General features: G+C 39.6%; 1 long non-coding RNA gene across 1 annotated transcript; it reads left to right on the top strand.

The window, feature by feature from the left end:
- LOC110270142 lies at nucleotides 158-931 on the top strand. The gene is made up of 2 exons (XR_002359313.1): nucleotides 158-510; nucleotides 588-931. It is a non-coding gene; the product is annotated as an uncharacterized LOC110270142 (long non-coding RNA).

Here is a 1839-nt window from a genome sequence, read left to right as displayed (position 1 = left end):
TCGCCAAACCAGCCAAACCACGTCGCCATCCGTGAATTTGCCTCTGTCGCCGCTGCCAGAGGTTGCCGTCGGAGCCGCCGCTCCACTTCTATCATTCTTCTTCTTACAGTGAGTTGCCCGCACCTTGAAGCTCTTTCTGTAGCTATCTGTGGGAGAGAGGAGATGCGCGTCGGATCTGTTGCCGCCGGTCCGCCCAGCTGACCCGTCGCCAAACCACGTCGCCATCCGTGAATTTGCCTCTGTCGCCGCTGCCAGAGGTTGCCGTCGGAGCCGCCGCTCCACTTCTATCATTCTTCTTCTTACAGTGAGTTGCCCGCACCTTGAAGCTCTTTCTGTAATCATTCTAGCTATCTGTGGTTAAGGATTCTGATGTATAGATGTTGTAGGGTTAATTTTATGGGTTTGCATGTCAAAAATTAAGGTTGTTGCTTAGCAAATGAAGTTCCTGGCCGCTGTCGGAGCTGCTGCCGGTTAAGTTTGGGGTGGCTGGCGCGTCGTTCTTTTATTCCAGTAAGTGTCTATCTCGGAATCTTTGCCTTTGGTTTTTTGTTATGTGCTTTGAGGTTTCCACGATATTGATGTTTTAGGAATTAATAACCGGGGTTGCATGTTGGGACTTAAAGATGTATATGGTGTGGCGAAAGTGTGCGGGCTATGAATTAAAGCTGCTGTTGACTTCGGGTCGAGAGGAAAGGAATTTCTTGAGTCATTTGGACTGTGGTTTGAACTTGTCGAGGTAGGGGTCTTTTCAAAGAACTTAATTTTATGATTTGGAGTTGTTATAAATGGATATTAACGTGATAAATGTACTTTTGGTGATTGTATAAGCCTTATGTATTGCTGGGCTGTTTTGTGATGAACGTATTTGTGGTTGGATTGGATTGTTGTTTGATTTGGTTATATGGTTGGTTGCTGAAATATTTCATTACAATTTTGAAAAACGAGTTGGTTCATTGAAAATGGATTGAGTTTGGATTTGATTTCTTGAATTATAAGAAACGTTACTGGTTCAGCATAGACTTAATGAACCTTTGCTTGGAACAGTTTGGTCATTCATGCTGTCTAGGGAAAAACTTTAAAAAAAAAAGAGCTTTTGGATTTCTGAGCAAATTAACAGCTTTCCCTTTTAGAAAGGATTTCGGATTTTGAATATTACATCTTTGGTTTTGAAAAGAAGCATAAGGCCGATATTAATCACTATACATTAAAAGCGATTTTATTTTTGTATCTTATTATAGCAATTCTGTAACCCTATAGTGAGAATCCTTTCGAGGACGATGTTCTCACTCCCCTACAGTTTTTTTCTCTTTTCAGGATATGGGCGATGGAGTTTCAGGAGAGTTATATTTATTTTCTGTTTATTCGACATTATTTTGTATTATCTTAGTTTTATGTTTCCCTCGCCTTTAATTTTGTAACTCTCCACAAGAGGGATAGAATTTTGATTATGCAATGCTTGTAATATTAATAATATGTAGATATATGTATATGTATCTTTTGTAAGTATTGTGGTTTGTTTTGCAAATGTGGTTATATGTTGTCAGATAAGAAGTCTCTTGAGCGGTTATACGGTTTAAACTTTTAAACAAGATTATATTTTAGTATTAAATATTTTAAAAGTCGTCGTAATACCTGAGCTATCAGAGTGGCGCAGCCGGAAGCGTGACATTTTGATAGTTAGGATGTTACATTATGGTATCAGAGCGGTCCTTCTTGTAGAGCCTGAGGAATGGACCGATTATGCTTCATTTGCATACTCTGAACGTCTGTCATGTAGTAGGTCTTGTTCGGATAACAAGAATTAGAACTTTATGCACATGACGGTCTATTGATTAATGC

This window comes from Arachis ipaensis, chromosome B03 (assembly GCF_000816755.2).
Source record: "Arachis ipaensis cultivar K30076 chromosome B03, Araip1.1, whole genome shotgun sequence".
In the NCBI taxonomy this organism is placed as follows: domain Eukaryota; kingdom Viridiplantae; phylum Streptophyta; class Magnoliopsida; order Fabales; family Fabaceae; genus Arachis; species Arachis ipaensis.
The sequence above is the reverse complement of the archived record's forward strand: the minus strand, read 5'-3'. Positions and strand labels throughout refer to the sequence as shown.